At 41.3% G+C, this 20,126-nt stretch overlaps 1 long non-coding RNA gene across 1 annotated transcript in view; it reads right to left on the reverse strand.

Moving 5' to 3' along the window:
• The window catches only part of LOC140708926 (uncharacterized), a 36,113-nt gene that overhangs the window by 11,075 nt on the left and 4,912 nt on the right, over positions 1–20,126 (reverse strand). The window contains exon 2 of the long non-coding RNA XR_012089239.1: positions 19,325–19,427. This is a non-coding gene — a long non-coding RNA (uncharacterized lncRNA). The remainder of the gene's footprint in view (positions 1–19,324; positions 19,428–20,126) is intronic.

A 20,126-nucleotide genomic window follows, 5' to 3' on the forward strand; every position in this document is an offset into this window, starting at 1 on the left:
TTCACACCCACGTGATTTCTTGGGTCAGTGCTGTCCTTGCTCTCACAGCGGCTTTCAAATTAGAATTCCACAAGTACCCCAAAAGTACAAAGTAATGTTTGAAGGGAAAAGAGAAATATAAGGTAGGGGTGGTGTGGTGGGGGGGTTGGAGAGGCCGGCGTTCTGTGCCCTCCACTCCTACCTCTATCACAGAAGCTTCACTAATTAGGGTGTAGACATTGTGGTTGGCTTCCTAAACAATTCCATCCCATTCTTTACCAGTCTCTCATCCTGTACAATGAGGAGCTGACTTCAGTCCTTAAGCCAATTCTGTAAACTCATTGTTCCTTTTACTGATTGGTTCAGCAGTTCAGGCAGAAGCCAATCAGCAGATGCCATGCTCCTGTAGACATATGAACCCGGTTGACCCCTTGAGACCTAAAGAAAGGAAATTAGTTCTGTTAGGAGAGAAGTGCTTTCTCTAGCCACATGTGAACAAGGAAGAGTTGCTGCCCTGCATGCACTTGGAGCCATCTGATGACTACTGAGGGAATCATTCTTGGGATCAAATAACACTGGCATGGTTAGTAGAGAGAGAGAGTAAGAACTGGTCCCTTGCAGAATTTATCAAACAGCTGACTCAGTCAACCCTGAAGCTCAAATGTCTTCTTATGTAAGATAATATTTTTCCTTTTGTTTAAGCCTGTTTGAGTTGGATTTTCAGTTACCCGCAGTAGGAACTATTATAATTGATACAATATCCCACCTGTAAAAAGATTTAAAAACACTGCTCTAGGGGAACTTCTAAAAAACCTTACGTTTCAGATAGGCATTTTAACTGATATTTTTCACTTTTCTGATTCTAAAGAAGTATTCTGACCTTTCAAATGGATTTTAATACCGTGAATTTTCATGTTTAGAAGTCCTTCCTTCGTTTCAAAGGGCCTTCTTGCTCTGTAAGTGTAAGGCTGTACAAATAGGCTTAAAAACAAATCTGTGCAGCTGAATAAGGTTTCTGTTGTTGCTAATTTTTTTTCATGTTTACATCCTCTATTTCCCTTTCCTCCCTTGTGACACTTCCACCCCTTCTCTTTAGCCCACACTGTGATCACTGCCCTCACTCTGTCCCTGGGCTGCTCAGGATTTTGGTCTAGGTCCTAACTGGGTCTGTCCACTCTAAATATATATTCAGCTACGTGGTCTTCCCTGCACCCCAATTCTCATTTAAAATGTAGCTACCATGAGTTGTTCTTCTCAAGTCAGCTTGGGGGAATCATTGATAAATTTGTTCATGCTAAATTCTTTATGAGCAATAATGGCAACGGAAACCTTAATTAGGAACCAATGCACCTCGTACACAATAGGACATCTGTGTTTGCTTGGTCAATAGAAAGGTTAGGGAAAATGAATATATAAACCCATCTACAGAGTATTTATGATTGATCAGAGAACTCTTGAAATCACATTATAACCCTCACAAATGAATCTACGATAGACTCTCAGGCACAGTGAGCACTCCTTGGCCTGGTTCTGAGAAGAGGCACCTTTCTCAGGGTTATTGGAATCACAGCGTTTATTTAACCATGTACTTCATGGACAGAGCCAACCCCAGCGGCAGAGGTATTCAGAATCAAAAAGGCCTGACTGCTGCAGACAGGTGTTGGGGGAACCCCTCCCCCGACTCTTAAAGCTAGTGTGAACACCATCCAACATTCAAAGAGCTGCTCACGAGTCTCTGCTGCGGCCTGGCAGCGGGTCCTTCCAACCCTCTTTCCATTCTGTGCTGCCTCATGTTTACACAGTGAAAATGAAACTGTTGCCAGTGTTAATACAGCATAATTTATAAGCTGAGAAGAGAACTCAGCATGCATTCCCTTTTCAAGCGAAACAGACTGTTACTTTCAGAACCAACTGAAGGGTGGAGACATTTCTTGGAAACCAAGGCAACTGCTGATTCCCCAGATCCTTTCCGCCTCACAGGATCTGCCTCTCATGAGGCTGGCAGGACCAACTCACAGAAAAGACGGGCAATGAAAAGCCTCTTCCCTGAATTACAGAAGGCAGATTCATCAGATGAGGCCATTTTATTAGACTCCAAAAAGTCCCTTAAACCTCCATTACAGAAAAGGGACTCAGGGGACTTGAGGTCAGGGGCCTCGTTTATTAGAGAAGGACTATAACACTGAATTACTTTCTCATGTTCATGCATTTAGGTATGATTTCAGAGATGCTGCAAAGCCAGACTCTATCTCAGAAACTGGACAGAAGGCACAATTTCCTTTGGGTTTGGTAAAAGATGCCAGTATCCCTATCATACCCATCCTCCTTCCTTCTAACATAGTAACTGAGATTGTCTCACACACACACACACACACACACACACACACACACACACACTTCCAAACTCCAGGACCAATGGGCAGTTGCTGACCAGTGTTAAATCGACCTTGCTGGGCCCATCCTAAATGGAGAGACAGCGAGGCCTCCCTAAAATTGGGTTCCTATCTTTTCTCTAGGTCTTACGGTGATTTTTATCCGGTCTCCTAATTACTGAATTTATGATACTTCTTTTAGGAATCTGCCTGATATTCCTGAGGGCTTAACTATTGACTTCTCTAAGAGCTTGGGTTTGAACTGGACCTTGTACAATGATACCTGCCTTCTTGCTATGCCTCGATATTTTAGACTTATGTTTAAGCTCACCTTCCTTCCTATCAGCCTGTTCTTGCCATCATTTGCTGCCATGTTTACACCCCTAAGCTCTGACTAGCTCCATGATATCTATCTGAATGACAACTAAACCCCAGTTATAATAGAGTATTGAGCCCTAGATCCCCCTTGGGACATGATGCTCAGGATCATAACGGGTCAATTATGCTGATTATCCTCTCATCCCCACCATTAGGGATAATAAGCCACAGTACTCAATGCAATGTTAAGGAGAGGATGCTCAGGAACAAACTGGAAGGTGGCTGCTGCCTGGGAGGAGTATGATAATAACCCTCACATCACATTCCACTTTCATGGCTCCAACCTGCACAGCTAAACATACATCCCTCCTTCTGTTGAACTTGGCCGTGGTCTCCAAGATCCAACCTGGCACTAGAAAAGCATGTAACTAGGACCCCTATAGCAGCTACTTAGTATGTTTTGAGTTCCTCAGTGTCTAAGAGACTGCCTTACACAATACTTTCCTTCTTCATTTCCATTGCTAAACCACACTGATGTCTTTAGATTGAGATGTGATATCTCCTATAGTCCTATTGCAATTAAAAATGTATGAAGATATAAGCTCCCAATCCATTGCTAGGCTATCAGAACCTTATTGGAGATCAGTCATTCCGTAATTATTATTATTATTATTATTATTATTATTTTTTTTTTGAGACGGAGTCTTGCTCTGTAGCCCGGGCTGGACTGCAGTGGCCGGATCTCAGCTCACTGCAAGCTCCGCCTCCCGGGCTTACGCCATTCTCCTGCCTCAGCCTCCCGAGTAGCTGGGACTACAGGCGCCCGCCACCTCGCCCGGCTAGTTTTTTGTATTTTTAGTAGAGACGGGGTTTCACCGTGTTAGCCAGGATGGTCTCGATCTCCTGACCTCGTGATCCGCCCGTCTCGGCCTCCCAAAGTGCTGGGATTACAGGCTTGAGCCACCGCGCCCGGCCTGTAATTATTTACTGCTACAATTTTCGAGTGTAATATCTAGATGAGAAAGAATGAGACCTGGGACAGATACATTTTTACTGTGGAAGAGAAATAAGCTATGAAGAAATAAATTTGCCTTTGGGTTTTCTGTGGGTGGGGAGTGGAAGACACAGGCTTACATAGACTAGTGGGCTAGGGGTGTGTCTTTGGGATTCACTCAGCTGTAGCACTGCCAGGGACCAAACAATCCAGAACCAATAATAGTCAACACAGAGACTGGACTTCCAGCTCTTTGGGGCAACTGACCTTCCCCACTATTTCCTGTATTTTCCAAATACCCAACTCATCCTAACCCACTTTCAACTAGGAAATATGTTCAACAAACAAACATAAATATAAAGACATTTTGTTCCATGTGTTTTGAAATAAATCCCAGAAGCCTATAAAAGGTAGTTAAGTCAAAGAAAACATAAATACATAAAAACATAAATACAAAAAATACTTTGATTTTCCAGGGCACATTAAATGGTATTAAGGTAACTATTCTCTTTTCCATGAGCTTTCTAAGAGGCATATGAACAGAGACACTGACAATGTAAGGTCAAAGCACATATAAAAGAAAATTAAATTAAGTTTAACCTAAAGTTGCCTCCTTACATATTTCAAATTTGGCATAAAGGTTTCTTCATCCATAGTGAACTGTAACCTAGCTGGATGTATAAACAGACTGTAATCTAGTCTTGTGCTAATCACCAAGTTTTGGCCAAAGGTGGCCAACTATTCAAACCTTGTGCAAATAAGGCAAACGCCAAGCTGGAAGCAACCTACATGTTTCTGTATTTGACTTCTGTTTTCCATACCTCACTTTCCTTTTTCAGTCCGCAAATCTTCCTTGACCATGGGGCAGCCCTGGGGTCTCTCTGAATCTGGTTCACGGGCCGCCCAATTCATAAATCATTTTTTTCTCAATTAAGCTCTGTTAAATTTAATTTCTCTAAGGTTTTTGTTTGTTTGTTTGTTTTCAAATTCATGGCTTAGTTAAGCAAATCTTGTTTATATTTTTTTAAACCCAGAAAGATGTCCAAGTACATGATCTTTGTAAATATCTCAGTTCATACTCTGTCTTGATCTCATCCTGCGTCTGCCTTTCTGTAAGCAAAGGAATCCTGATGGCTCATGGGAAGATGACCTCTTGCGCTTACCTCTGGCCACCTGAGTTTTCTTCAGCCACACTGTCTGATGTTGTTTCTGTGACCTTGGTGTTCCACAGACTGACCAAGTTTTGTCCCCTCTTAAAGCCACTGAGTACATGTGACATGGGGACAAGGGTCCACAGGTGCTTGTCTTAAACACTGGCTACCACATGTAGGAGTCCTTTAGGGTAAAACTTCACTTATGTGGTAGAATAAATTTTAAAATAATATAATTTTTTTGCTTTGTTTTAATATTTCATCTAACAAGACCCAGCAAGACCTTTCTGATCAGCTCAGTAAACCAAATTTGAACAAAATATTTTTTCTTTTTGTTTCCCCAAAAGCTAACCAATACAAATGGGATAGATAAAATTTGAAAATGTTAGACTTTTTCTTAAAAGTATCACAGGCTTAATTATCTTATTATTTTATGAATTAAACTGTGAGGATGAAGGATCAAGATGGCATTGCCCATTACCTTAGAGAAGGTAAGTCTGTGTTCCAACTGATATGTACATTTTTCCTTCCATTCATTCTCTTTCTAGATAGTTTCTTAAAAAGTTTACTTGGACTTGGCTGGGCATGGTGGCTCATGCCTGTAACCCTAGCATTTTGGGAGGCCGAGGTGGGCGGATCACCTGAGGTCAGGAGTTCAAGACAAGTCTGATCAACATGGTGAAACCCTGTCCCTACTAAAAACACAAAAATTAGCTGGGCATGGTGTCATGTGCCTGTAATCCCAGCTACTTGGGAGGCTAAGGCAGGAGAATCGCTTAAACCTGGGAGGCGGAGGTTGCGGTGAGCCAAGATTGCACCACTGCACTCCAGCCTGGGTGACAGAGCAAGACTCTATCTAAAAAAAAAAAAAAAAAAAAGTTTACTTGGACTTCATGAAGGCTTAAGTGAGCATTTTAATAGATTGATATTTCTAACTCTTAAAACTTATAACATATTGAATAGGCAGAACACAGGATTTTTAGAGAAGTGAAGCTCCTCCACATGATACTGTCATGATAGCGACATGTCACTGTAAATTGGTGCATACGTTCATACAGAGAATATCCAACACCAAGAGTAATACCTAATGTAAACTATGGACTTCAGGTAATCATGATGTGTCAGTGTAACAAAGGCACTTCTCTGATAAGGATGTTAACAGGGGAGGCTATGCATGTGTGGGGGCAGTGGTATGGGGGAAATCTCTGCATTTTTCTCTCAATTTTGCTGGGAACCTAAAACTCCTCTAAAAATAAGATCTATTAAAAAATTATAAATATAATATATACAAAAATAATATATTTTTATATGATAACAGGATTCTACTATATTCAGACACCTGACTAGCTTTAACCATCCAGAATAAATAATTGGGAACCATTTTACATACTCATTATTTTGAGTTTCAGCATATTAACATAATGATAAATACCCTCTACTAAAGTACTCTCTAATAGATTGTGTAGCCCTGGGAGATCTTCAATATATCAGGGACACTTTCACCAACTGAATATCTTTTTTTTTTTTTTGAGACGGAGTTTTGCTCTCATCGGCCAGGCTAGAGTGCAATAGTGCCATCTTGGTTCACTGCAACCTCTGCCTCCTGGGTTCAACTGATTCTCCTGCCTCAGCCTCCCCCGAGTAGCTGGAATTACAGGCGCCTGCCATCATGCCCGGCTAATTTTTGGGTTTTTAGTAGAGATGGGGTTTCACCACATTGACCAGGCTGGTCTTGAACTCCTGACCTCAGGTGATCCGCCTGCCTTGGCCTCCCAAAGTGCTGGGATTCCAGGCATGAGCCACCACACCTGGCTCACCATCTGAGTATCTTATACTTTAGATGTCCCCATGCTCAGTTCTTTCACATATAAATAAGAGATATTCTGACTTTTGGTATTTTACAAGGTTTAGTGGATATTAATAAATATATTTAAACTCACATTAGAATGAGCCAGTTATATGTAGTGGCAGGGACAGAAGGCAGCCCTGCCCTTCTTTTGGGAATAGTTCAAAAGGCAGAAGTGTAATGCCTCTCTAATGTATGATTAATTTATTTGAACTAGCTAATGTCTTATTCTTGCTCTTTCCAAACACCTCAGGAGCTTGTAGGTGTCAAACAGTTGGAAAAATTTAGGCATTCAACTCCTCAATTCTCTATTTCTAACAACGAGGAGCATTTTAATATAATGCTCATTTAGCAAACATTTAATAAGCATTAATAGAATGGCCATTTAATAAACATTTATTCACCCATGCTAGCATCAGATTCAGAAAGAATCACAATCTTTTTCTTTACCATCTGAAAAATTAAACTAGATATTTCCTAGATCTCCATCTCAATACTGCTGATGGCATCGAAGACAAAAAGGGCCTAAAAGTCTAAGGGAGACTAAAGAGAAATGACAACTAAATGCTGTGCTTAATCCCTGATAGGGTCTGCTAATGACAAAGAGAAGAAAAAAGCTCTAATGGTCTGTATTGGGACAACTGGGGAAAATTGAATGTTTATTTTATTTTATTTTATTTTTTTGAGATGGAGTTTTGCTCTCATTGCCCAGGCTAGAGTGCAAGGCGCCATCTCAGCTCATTGCAACCTCCACCTCCCAGGTTCAAACAATTCTCATGTCTCAGCCTCCTGAGTAGCTTGGATTACGGGCACCCACCACCACATCCAGCTAATTTTTCTATTTTTAGTAGATATGGGGTTTCGCCATGTTGGTCAGGCTGGTCTCGAACTCCTGACCTCAGGTGATCGGCCCACCTTGGCCTCCCAAAGTGTTGGGATTACAGGTGTGAGCCACTGCGCCTGACCGACTGGTTATTAGATAATGATGTTTTATCAATTTTGAATGTCCTGGGTATGATCATTGTATTGTGGTTATGAGAATGTCTTTGTTCTTAGACAGATGCTAAAGTATTAATAGATGAAGTGTCATCATGTAGACTACCAACTTTCAAATGGTTCAAGAAAAAAATGTGAAAATAGATGATAAATGTAAAAAATAGATGATAAATAGATAATAGACACATAGGTGATGGACATAAAACAAAAGTGGCAAAATGTTAAGACGATGATTCTAGGTGAGGGAATGACATATATTTGTTCTTCATACTTTTTTGGGACAATCTCTTCATAGATTTAAACTGCTCAAAATAAAAAACTAGAGGAAATTAAAAATAACCCAGGGAACAGAGGTATATGCAAGGTACAAATGACAAAATATTGATCATGTGTTGATGACTGATTATGCTGGCTGGGGGTTTATGGGATGTTCATCAAACTAGTCTTTCTATTGTTGCATATTTTAGAAGTTTCTACAATAAGGATGATATGGTTTGACTCTGAGTCCCCACCCAAATCTCATTTACAGTTGTAATACCCATAGTCAGGGGAGGGACCTGATGGGAGATGATTGGATCGTGGGGGCAGATTTCCCCCTTGCTGTTCTCATGTTAGTGAGTGAGTTCTCACCAGATCAGATGGCTTACAAGTGTGTGGCACTTCCCCTTTCACTCTCTCTCTCTCCTGCCGCCATGTGAAAACATGCTTGCTTCCTCTTTGCCCTTCCACCATGGTTGTAAGTTTCCCAAGGCTTTCCAGCTATGCTTCCTGTACAGCCTGCAGAACTGTGAGTCAATTAAACCTCTTCTCTTTATAAATTGCCCTGTCTCAGGTAGTTCTTTATAGCAGTGTGAGAATGGACTAATACAAAGGAAGTGTTTTCCTTTCTTCTTTTTTTTAATGGAATAAGAAGAATCCCCCTTCACCCTATCTCTTAGTTTTCTTCCATGCTCTTTTTGAATGAAAGCCTCTCTCCACTTTAAATAGCCAAAAAACCAACCACAATTATCGCCCTGTTTTCCTGAGGACAGTGGACTATGGAATGAGATCAGAAACTTGTGTTAATGGCAACTAAATTATTGGCCCAATGATTCCCTTTTTCTCCTTTCATTAATATCTACGAGAAACCAGTATTTCCAATGCATTGGCCTCATTTGATGTTAGGACCTGGAAGAAAAAGATAGAACAGCACAATTGAAAAGACAACCTCTGTGGAAGCAACCAAGATGCCCATTGATGGACGAATGGATCAAAAACATGTGGTATATACATATAATGGAATATTGTCCAGTCTTAAAATGGAAGGAAATTCCACCCCATGCTACAATGTAGATGAACCTTGAGGACATTATGCACAGTAAAATCAACCAGTTACAGAAAGATAATTACTATATGACATCTCCTAAATGAGGTACTAGAGGAGTCCAATTCATAGAAGCAAAGAGTAGAAGGGTAGTTGCCAGGGGCTAGGATGGGGGCTGGGGGCTGGGTGGGCATTGTTTGGTGAAATAGTTTCAGCTTAGGATGATGAAAAATATTCTGGAAATGGATGGTGGTGATGGCTACCCAAATTGTGAATGTACTTAGTAGGGTCTAAACTGTATACCTAAAAATGGATAACATGGCACATTTTATGTGATATATATTTTATCAAAATAAAAAGGAAGAAAGAAAGGAAAAAAAAAGGCTCTGTCTTTACATATCTTTGAAGTGTTAAAGCATCCTTGAGTTCAATACTTGCAATGTCCGGAGGGCAAAAATGTGTTGTGGTAAGCGAAATAAACCAGGCACAGAAAGGCAAAGATCACCTGTTCTCACTCATATGTAGAAACTTAAAAAGTTGATCTTGGCCGGGCGCAATGGCTCACACCTGTAATCCCAGCACTTTGGGAGGCCGAGGCGGGTGGATCACGAGGTCGGGAGATCGAGACCATCCTGGCTAACACGGTGAAACCCTGTCTCTACTAAAAATACAAAAAATTAGCCAGTTGTGGTGGTGGGCACCTGAAGTCCCAGCTACTTGGGAGGCTGAGACAGGAAAATGGCGTGAACCCAGGAGGCGGAGCTTGCAGTGAGCCGAGATCGCACCACTGCACTCCAGCCTGTGTGACAAAGGGAGACTCTGTCTCAAAAAAAAAAAAAAAAAAAATTGTTGGTCTCATGGGGGTAGCTCTGGAAGGGTGTGTGTGAGGGGGTAGGGGGTGGGATGAAGAGAGGTTGGTTAATGGGCATAAATGTACTGTTAGACAGAAGGAATAAGTATAATGTTTGACATCAGAGTAGGATGACCCTAGCTGACAACTTACTGTATATTTTCAGGTAGCTGGAAGAGAGGATTTGAAATGTTCCCACCACATAGAAATGATAAATACTCAAGGTAATGGATACCCCAAATACTCTGACTTGATCATTACACACTGAATTCATGTAACAAAGTATCACATGCACCCCATAAATATGTACAAATGTTATGTATCAATTTTTAAAATGAAAAGGAAAGGCAAATCTAAGAAAAAACAAAAAAGTGTTTCCTAGGGCTGTGTAAATTGCAGCTACTGGTAGGAACTCTCCTATTAAAAGGGAACACACACCAGGGTGGCTTGAGGAGGCAGCATCCCAGAAGGGATGGCATTTTGAGCTGCCCTGTGGGGAGACCCTGCTGTGTGGCCCCGGTTCACCAGCAGTTGACTAGGAGTGAAGGGAGAGGGGAAGATTTCCTGGTAGTGCCTCTTGTAATACCTTGTTAGTACTTGTAATCAACATGGCTAGGATGAAAGAATTCTGGCTTCAGAACAGAAACATTGTGCTTTAAATTAAATCAGCTCCCTGCTGGGAGCCACTTACTCCCCTTCTTCACCACAGCCAGGGAAACAATTCAGAGGTTTCTCTGCATGGTTAGCAGCGTGAGTGACCTTCAGTCTTTCCACTTAGAACCGATTCAAGATGATCACGCTGCCTTAAACAGAAGTCTCCATCTCACCCTTCCCGTTTCTCCTCCTCTTCCCAGTACCTCTGTCTCTGTCTCTCATAGAGAGCCTCACGTTTATTTGTCTTAGGCGTGTGTGCACAGGAGGGGCTAAATCCACCCCAAATCTATCACCCTTCCACCTGGCTCAGAGCTGACAGTGAGATTTTGCATCTCCTCGCTCTCCTCTCTCCTCCCTGAAGAACAGCAAGCCAGATGGCCATTCCCCAGTCTCCCAGCATGAGTTTGACTGACAGGAGCCTTTGATAAACCTTGGAAGAATGAAGTCATCTCCGGGTCACCGCGGTTGCCTGGCCTTTAACACCCCACACAGACCACCATTATCTGTTGAATAGGAGACAAAGGAAATTAGCCCTGCTTCCCTATCATCCCCATTATTTCCAGGCTGATTTAAACAAGGAAGCAATGAGATGCCCTTCACTTTTCTCCAAAAGGTACAAATGTCAGCTGTTAAAAAATGCAAACAAGAGGCTTTCCTATGTTAATGGTGGGTTTCTTTGTTATAGCTGAGAAGTGGAAAGTGCATTTTATTCACTGCCTTTGAGGAAAGACTTAACAGGCTTCTAAACAACTTCCTTAACTACACATACCTCAGAGCCACTGATGAGTGCGCCTTCAGGGTTTTAGCTAGAAAAAGAAAGAAGGAAGTGGGGCTTCATTCCCAACCTTTAACATCAAAGAACCTGGACAAAGTGACAGGAGTGTTCTACCCATTTAACCCTTTTTTTTTTTTTTTTTTTTGAGATGGAGTTTCACTCTTGTTATCCAGGCTGGAGTGCAGCAATCTCGGCTCACCGCAACCTCTGCCTCCCGGGTTCAAGTGATTCTCCTGCCTCAGCCTCCTGAGTAGCTGGGATTACAGGTGTCACCAAGCCTGGCTAATTTTGTATTTTCAGTACAAACGAGGTTTCACCATGTTGGCCAGGCTGGTCTCAAACTCCCGACCCCAGGTGATCCACCCGCCTCAGCCTCCCAAAGTGCAGGAATTACAGGCATGAACCATCACGCCCAGCTTTAACCCTGAAATTGAAAAGGAAAAAAAAAAAAGGATTTCTCTCCTCTTTCCCAAAACAATTCTCTCCCACACAGTTAATGTTTAAGTGCCAACAGAGCAAAGAATGAGGCAAGGGTACCACAGAATTGTCATTTAAGGGAATTGTGGCTGATTGTCTCCTGTCATTGTGTTGCAGGAGGCAGCATGTGTGTGTGTGTGTGTGTGTGTGTGTGTGTGTGCATGTGGGCACTTGTGTATACACATTATAGCAGAAAGGCTCGTTATTGGGAAGAAATGTATTCACAACTATTCCATAGTTTCTGACTATTAGGAATTGGGGTAAATAAATTCTCTTTAGATGACAGCCCACACTTTTTCTAAGAAGGCAATGCTCACCATTGTTACCATTTAGGCCATAATACTTTAGAGCTCTGAGTGCTGCAAAACAGCCAGTAGATTTCAATGAAAGGGCAAGTATGAGATGAATCACAACAATGCAGGTGAATGAATGACTCAATCAATAAACACTTGTTGGGCATCAGGGCCAGACATTGCACTAGGTCCCTCAAGGGATACTAATTTGAAGGCATAGTCCCCACAAAAGGTTTCCAGCCTAGTAAGGAGTGAGACTGGACCTCGTTCTTAAAGTAGAACCTACATAAGTGAAAAGGTGAGAGGAGGCCCTCCCAGAAAGAAACAAAAGCCTGGAGAAGAAAGAGAACTAAGTGTTGAGGGGTTTCATGGGAATGGGAAGTACTTTTATGAATGGGGTTGAATTGTTGAGGGGTTGGATTTTCTGGATGAGGAATTTGCACTTCCTTCTTATATTAGTCTGCCCTGACTACCATAGCAAAAGACCATAGCTGGTGGTAGAAGCAATAGAAATTTATGTCTCAGTTCTGGAGGCTGTAAATCCAAGGTCAAGGTGTCAGCAGGTTTGGTTTCTCCTGTGGCCTCTCTTCTGGGCTTGCAGATGGCCACTTTCTCTCTGCATCCTCACAGTACGTCCCTATGCATGCATATTCCTAATCTTCCTCTTTCTCCTTATAGGGACACCAGTCATATTAAATTAGGGCCTCATCCTAATGACATCATTTAGTGTTAATTACCTTATTAAAGGCCATACCTCCAGATATAGTCACATTGGGGATTAAAGCTACAACAGAGGAATATGGGTTAGGACACAATTCAGTCTTTAATACTTCATTAGGCAACAGGCATGCAGGGACTGATGGGAGAGGGGTCCCTCAGGATGAGAAGTTATTTTAGAAGCCTAAGTGAATTAGTGAAGAGAGGGGCAAACTAAGAGACAAATTAGAAGGCTATTACAATAGGCAACAGGTGAAACAGAAAGGACCTGAACTTGATGTTGGCAGTAAATGGATCAGGATGCAAAATAAAAGTGTTAAGAGAAAATCAATAGGACTTGATGACTGATCAGATACGGCAAGCGAGAAAGAAGAAAGATGACTTCAGGTTATTAATTCTGAGAGCCTCAGGAAGTGGTTGAAAGATGAAATGGTGCGGAGGACGTAATGATATCGAAAGATGGCATGGAAAGGTTATGATGTCTGCAACTTAAGCTCAGACACACTATGTTAGAAACCCAAGGTTTGTCATCTTCTATGTGTGAGACCTTAACAATTTACTTAACCTCCCTACTTCTCAATGTACATTTGTGTTGAGTTGGGGTGATAGCAGGAACCTCACTGAGTGGTTCGTGTTTTATGGATAAAAGGATATCTCCTAATTCCACTGAGATAAAATTCAAAATTACCATGACAGATTGCAGAAGAAGCTTAAGAACAACATATCGTTCAAACTGTGGTGAGGTCCTTTAAGGCAGAAGAGTTCAAAATCAATAAGACAAAGAACAACGGTATAGACATAAGAGTCACACTTAACCATGAGATGAACATGGAGGCTGTAATGTAGCTTAGAAACAAGTCTGATCTTGTGCACATGCAACAGAAATGCAACACTTGAGAATCATAAAATAATGATTTGCACTGGAAGGTAAGACACATGTTTTTAAAAAATGGCAAAAGGAAGTTCGGTGTGGTGGCTCACACCTGTAATCCCAGCAATTTGGGAGGCCAAGGCGGGCGAATCACCTGAGGTCAGGAGTTGAGAACTAGCCTGGCCAACATGGTGAAACCCTGTCTCTACTAAAAAATGCAAAAATTAGCCAGGCATGGTGGCAGGCGCCCATAATCCCAGCTTCTTGGGAGACTGAGGCAAGAGAATCGCTTGAACCTGGGAGGTGGAGGTGATCTCAGTAAGTTGAGATGGTGCCACTCCACTCCAGCCTGGGCAACAAGAGCAAAACTCCATCTCAAAAAACAAACAAACAAACAAAAACAAAAAACAAAAAACAAAAAGGCAAAAGGAATAAAAAGAATAGAAGAGTTTGCTAAGGAAGGGAATCATCACCTACAAACTGCTGAAAGGTTATTGTTGTTATATAGTAATCAATTCTCCATCTCTACTGAAGGTGGGAGAAGAAACAAAATGGACTCAAAGCAAAGTAGAAGAAATAGAAATGATTTCTGAGGAAGAAATTCTGACAAAGGGGTGAGCATATCCTCTGGGTTGAATTATGTCCCCCCAGTGCTGACATGTTGAAGTCCTAACCCCCAGTGCCTCAGAATGTGACTGTATTTGGAGACTGGGTCTTTAATTGGGTGATTATGTTAAAATGAGGTCTTGAGGGTGCACCCTAATTTAATCTGACTGGTGTCCCTTTAAGAAGAGGAGATGAGGCTGGGCACAGTGACTCACACCTGTAATCCCAGCACTTTGGGAGGCTGAGACCACCCTGACCAACATGGAGAAACTCCGTCTCTACTAAAAATACAAAATTAGCCAGATGTGGTGGCTCATGCCTGTAATCACAGCTACTTGGGGGGCTGAGGCAGGAGAATCACTTGAACCTGGGAGGCGGAGGTTGCAGTGAGCCAAGATTATGCCATTGCACTCCAGCCTGGGCAATGAGAGTGAAACTCCATCTCAAAAAAGAAAAAAAAAAGAGGAGGACAAAAACAAGCACAGAGAGAAGACCATGTGAGGATACAGAGAGAAGACGGCCATCTACATGCCAAAGGGAGAGGCCTCAGGAGAAACCAGCCTGACTGACACTTTGAGCTAAGATTTTCAGCCTCTGGAACTGTGAGGAAATCAATTACTGATGTTTAAGCTACACAGCCTGTGGTATTTTTTTTAGGATAGCCTTAGAGCCCACAATACTGAAGATTCTTTTAGCATCTCCCTGCTTTGCAATTCTTGAGAACAGACTAATCAAATTATGAGGGGAGATCTCATCAGATCTTCAATTAACATTTTTATTCCTTGATGACAGCTCCCACCATTGTTGGTCTCTTGTTCAGAGACTCAGTGTGATTTTCAAATAGTTCGAGTTTTGCTCAGCACCACAGAAGCAAATGCCCCCACCTTTGCCATGATTGGTTTTCTGGAATCACAGAAAAACAGAACACAAAGTAGCCTTCGAGAGCACTGTCTAAATTCATTATGTAGCTTAATTGGGCCAATTTGAATACTTTCGTAGCAATCCTTAGGTCCCTTGGGATGTAGCACAGTTCTTAAAGTGGTGATTATTTCATTTTTTTACGCTTGCAACTCCAATTCTTTGTAATTAATTATGCAAAAAAATAAGAGAAGTTTGTGGAAGTAAACATCTTGGTATTGCCTAAAAATTAAAAAACTTCCAATTCAAAGCATGAATCCTTTTATACATGTCACCCAGTGGCTAATTAAATGCCTTTAATTGTCAGAAACTCATCTTCATAGAGCTGCCCCTGTGGTTGCGTGAGGGTGGAACTCTGTATTTCTGTGCCTTTCCTTGGCTGATAGCAGCTTATAGTAGTTGTTCTTTTAGTCCACCTGGCGTGTGTCCCCATCCTACTCTTCACCTTGTCCATGACCCAAGCCCAGGGAAGCAAAGTCCTTTCCAAGTATTTTTCAGGCTTAGCTGACGGTAAAGAGCCTTCTTTTCTCTCTGGTTGCTAAGCTTGATGAATGACAGTCTAGGGAAACAGAGCAGTAAGAGAATATCAAGTTTGTTACAAAAGTAAGGTGGGGGGGGGGGGTGGGGGGAGAGAGAGAGAGAGAGAGAGAGAGAGAGAGAGAGAGAGAGAGAGAGAGAAACACCCTGGTCTTAGTTTTCACTATAGCTAGCCTTTTTCTGACTTTTCTACCATTTGGTTATGTGAGCCAATAAGCCCCTCTTGTTTGCTTATGATACTTCCAGTTACATTGTCATCACATGCGAATATGAAACTTGGCTGAGGAAGAAGTGTAATACATCCTCTCCAAATGTTTGGAAGCCATCATTAGAGAGATTATATTTTTATTCTCGAACTAGGGCACTTTTGAGAGTGAAATACAATGCAAATTGCAATTATGCTGGGACAACAGCCGTACACTTAGACCAGTCCTGTAAACTTATTGTTAGTCTTCTTACCCTTACTCTTTCCAGTTCACACATCCCTGATTTTTTCTTACAAGTCATGGTTAGGAATCACTCATCACGCTGATTGATATTCCAGTGTCTCTCTTACAATGTGGTAGCTAGAATTGAATCCAGTGCTTAAGATGTAGTTGACCAGGGCAGCAGATTACTTGGTTTGGAGCATATATTCCCATGAATCCCACTGATGCAGCCTCAAACTGAATCTCCCTCTTGCTGTCACTCTTCTCTTTAACAGCACTTTACACTGTGGCTAGTACCTGGTTGGTGTTTAAAGACCAATGAATAAATGGCTCATTTTGAGATGGAAGTCAACTATAATCCAGTTAACTTTTGGGGATGGAACTTCACATCTCTCTGTCTTAAATATCATCTTGTTAGTGTGAGTTTATATCTCACAATGTCATTGTTTCTCCCAACCTCTGCTATTTGTTAAATTTAATAAGCATATCATCTCTGTATTATTATTATTGATGTTGATATTAGCTAACCCTTAGTGCTTCTTATATGCCAGTCCTTATTCTAAGCATTTTAAACTCAATATTCAGAATAAAATTATGAGATGAATATTATGACTATTCTCATTTTGAGGATGAAGAAACTGAGATACAACAAGGTTAAGTAGATTGCCTAAGGTCACAGAGATAATAAGTAGCAGAGTCAGGTTTCAGTACAGACACTCTTGCTCCAGAATTCATCTTCTTAATGACCTTGCTATTCCTATTCAATTAATTGATTATTGTTACTATTATTATTATTGAGATGGAGTCTTGTTCTTTCACCTAGGCTGGAGTGCAGCGGCGTGACCTCGGCTCACTGCAACCTCTGCCTCCTGGGTTCAAGTGATTCTCCTGCCTCAGCATCCTGAGGAGTTGAGATTACAGGCACCCATCAGCACACCTGGCAAATTTTTGTATTTCTAGTAGAGATGGGGTTTCACCATCTTGGCCAGGCTGGTCTTAAACTCCTGGCCTGATGACCCACCCGCCTCGGCCTCCCAAAGTGCTGGGATTACAAGCATGAGCCACCGCACCCAGCTCAATTAATTGATCATTAAGATGTGGAACAGGACAAAGTCAAGGAAAGAGACTGTGGCATCCTACCATGAATACACAGCACTCAATGAGTTTGTTTTGTTTCATTATCTACTACTGTACATAACTGTATGATAATAAGCATATAAATAAGGCAATCTCATATGTCTTGCTAAAGTCAAGATACGCTCTTCCCATCTAAATGTTTTAAATGCTTACAAAACATCATTTTATTAATCCAATCTAGAATTTTCTCTTGAGCTAATGTCATATTAATAGTTTTTGTTCTTTGTATTATTTTCTTCCTTCTTTCCTTCCTTCTTCCTTCTCCTTCTCTTTCCTTCTTTCTCTTCCCTCCTCCTCTCCTTTTCTCTCTCTTTTTCTTCCTTCCTTCCCTCCCCTTCTTCTCTTCCTTCCTTCTTTCCTTCCTTCCTCCCTCTCTCTTTCCTTCCCTCCCTCCCTCTCTTCTTTCCTTCCTTCCTTCCTCTTTTCTTCTTTCTCTTCCCTCTTTCTTTCTTCCTTTCTCTATCTTTCCTTCCTTCCTTCCTTCTTTCTTTCCCTCCCCCTTCTTCCTTTCTTCCTTCTTTCCTTCCATCCTTCCCACTCCCCTCCTTTTCGTTCTTTCTTTTCCATCTCTCAGAAGAGTTACATTTGCCTGACTTCCTAATTCTAGTCTATTCTCCCATGCTCCATGATTTCGTAAAGATCATAGCACTTGCCCTAGAAGTCCTCTCTTAACCCAAGCCTCTGATTTCTCTGGGTAAAAATTTGAATTTACTTAGGGATGTTAGCCAACTTGTGGCTTTTTCACCTAAGAAATTATAGCTATTAGCAGAATCTGCAAATTTGCACAACTGGTTCAACATAGGCTTGCCAGATCAACCAATGACTTGAACTAACTTTGAAAATCTTTCCTTCTTTTGTGAACATAATTTCACTTTGAGATATTTTAATCTCAACCTAGCCATTGTAAGAACAAATCAAAACACAAGACAATGATGGCAACCACCATAACTGGCACATAATATACTCCCCAACCTACCCCAGACCCCAAGCGATTACTAGGCCAAAGGTTTCAAAAGTAGCAAGACAATTATTTGAATAATTCCAAATGCAGAAAGTGAAAAAATGAAGTGTACAAGAATTGAAGAAATACTTGATGCTGTGGTCATTCTAGACACAAGTTCTTTTGGAGACGGAGAAATAAAAGGTTATAAATGGAATCACAGCTGTGGAAATTAGTCTGAATACACAAACACAGGGCCTAAAATTAATTTAGAAAATCTTGAAGGAATTAAATAACGTCCAGATACAAATAAATATAAAAAACAGTACTCTTGACCGATCTGGCTATTGGATGTCCAACTGCCTGCCACTGGAAAGGGCAGAGCCAACAACAAATACTGCCAGCCAGGAGATGAGTTTTTTCACCTCTCTGCAAGGCTGAATAGAAGGAATTTAATTTGCCTGCTTGGCTCTTATGCAATGCCAGGTAACCTTAGAATAAAGAGGGCTTTGAGGGAGAAAGCCAGACGTCCCCAACATGTTGCTGCAATCATATTCTCCTCTTGTCAGATGCCTGCAGACACAGTGACTGACTTGTCCCAGACTGCTCATTGCTATCACTCAGATCCATGAGGCTGTGTCTCCCACAGAGAAGGATGGGAGATACAAAGGCTCCAACTGCTCTCACTGTGAAAACTCCACAGTGAAATTCCATCAGACAGAAGCCAGCTCTCTGCTGAGTGAATTGGGCCTTTTATCAGTCAGATTTGTATACATTATAGAAAGAGCCAAAGAAGGGAGTTACTGTACACTTCGTATATTTTTAGTTCCCTAGGATTAGTTGCTATTGGACCGAACGTTTGGGGAAGAGAAGTAAAAATGCAACTTCAGTCCTCTGTGTATGTTGGTGGCTTCCTGAGGTCTCCAAGTTTTTCTGGACTTGCCTGTTTGCTTTTCTGATATACCACGGTACGTTCTGTAGCACAGAGGGCATATTATCTATTTCATGTTCCAAATTTTACCTCTGTTTCATTTGTTTTTCAAATAATTTACTAATGAGGGCCACTGTGTGTGTGTGCATGTGCGTGTGTGTGAATACATACTCATGCACACAAATTTTCATTCATCTGATTTTAGATTTGAGCCTAACTCATCCTACTCACCCAAAGCAGCACAATAAACACATTTCTGTTGGCAGAATCAGCAGGGAAACCTTTGCAGTCCTCTTGCTTTCTTCATTGACTTTACTTACTGCAGAAGCAGTTCCTTGTGGTAAAATAAAAACAAAAACGAGCAAATAAGTAGGCTATGTGGGTGTAGAGATAACATTGCTGTCATTAGATTTACAATTAAAAAACCCGATATTGTTGACTTGGTCTTTTACAGAGTTTTGTAAATAGAAACAATTTTTCTACTATTTTATTCACTGGCATAATTTGTCGGTCATTCTTACTTCTCTTCAACTTTCTTTCAATGATCTAAGGTTTCAATTATTCAACAAATATTCACTGAGCACCTACTACGTGGTAGGCATTTACTTGGTACTGAGGATGGGATGGGACAATGAATAAGACAAGCATGGCGCTTGCCCTCCTAGACCTACAGGGTATTCCATTAAAAATATGACACAAGGATTATTCCCATAAAATCCCTCAAATTACATTGTAGACACTATTATTAGGGATCAATGCAGGGAAGATGCCACATCTCTAGGGACAGAAGAAGAGGTAAGGGGATGAAAATTAACCAAAGAAAATAATCTGTTTAGCAAGGTTTGTAGACATACTACTGTATGGCTCTCGAAGGCTGTATACAGAAGACGGAGTCCTTGCTTTCTTCTTTCATCCTGAAGAGATAAATCTGATTTCCAAACTCCAGGCTAGTTTCTATTTCCTCCTAAGCTACTGTGTACACTCCCTTCTAGTTTTTTCACTGATACTGCTGAACCAACAAAATTTCATCAGG

This window comes from Chlorocebus sabaeus, chromosome 17, assembly GCF_047675955.1.
Source record: "Chlorocebus sabaeus isolate Y175 chromosome 17, mChlSab1.0.hap1, whole genome shotgun sequence".
In the NCBI taxonomy this organism is placed as follows: Eukaryota; Metazoa; Chordata; class Mammalia; order Primates; family Cercopithecidae; genus Chlorocebus; species Chlorocebus sabaeus.